Genomic DNA, 496 nt, shown 5'->3' on the forward strand with positions numbered 1-496 from the left:
CTAAACCCTAAACCCTAAACCCAAACCCCCAAACCCTAGCTAGGCGTTGCACCGAGCACCAATGGAGTTCAGTGCAAAGAAGATTCTCCTGGAGGAATCGATTGGCTTCAGGGTTTTTTAAATTTAGGGTTTAGGGTTTAGGGTTTAGGGTTTAGGGTTTACTTGGCTGAATACGAGCAGCGCAGCAACACCCACGAGGAGAAGACAACGACAACGAATGAAGTGCAGCAGAGGGGGCCCCTCACCAAAACCCTTGAGGGCCCCTTTCTTAAGGGCCTCTTCAATATCAAAGCCTGGGGCCCCGGGTGGCCCCGCGGGTGGCACCTGGGTACTATCCAGGGCCCCTTGGGGCCCCACATCCGCAGCTGCTTCGCCTGCGGGGGCCCCTTGGGGGCCCCCCTGGGGGCCCCCCTGGGGGGCCCCTTGGGGGGCCCCTTGGGGGCCGTTGGTTTGAGTTAGGGTTTTGAGGTAAGGGAGGTGGAGAGCCGCCCAGCCG

General features: G+C 59.9%; 1 protein-coding gene across 1 annotated transcript in view; it reads right to left on the minus strand.

The window, feature by feature from the left end:
- EMH_0002530 (TPR domain-containing protein, putative) overlaps positions 1-496 on the minus strand; it is a gene marked incomplete at both ends in the record, with an annotated part of 11,958 nt that overhangs the window by 9,728 nt on the left and 1,734 nt on the right. The window lies entirely within an intron of this gene.

This window comes from Eimeria mitis, genomic scaffold, assembly GCF_000499745.2.
Source record: "Eimeria mitis Houghton genomic scaffold, Emh_scaff188, whole genome shotgun sequence".
Taxonomy (NCBI): domain Eukaryota; phylum Apicomplexa; class Conoidasida; order Eucoccidiorida; family Eimeriidae; genus Eimeria; species Eimeria mitis.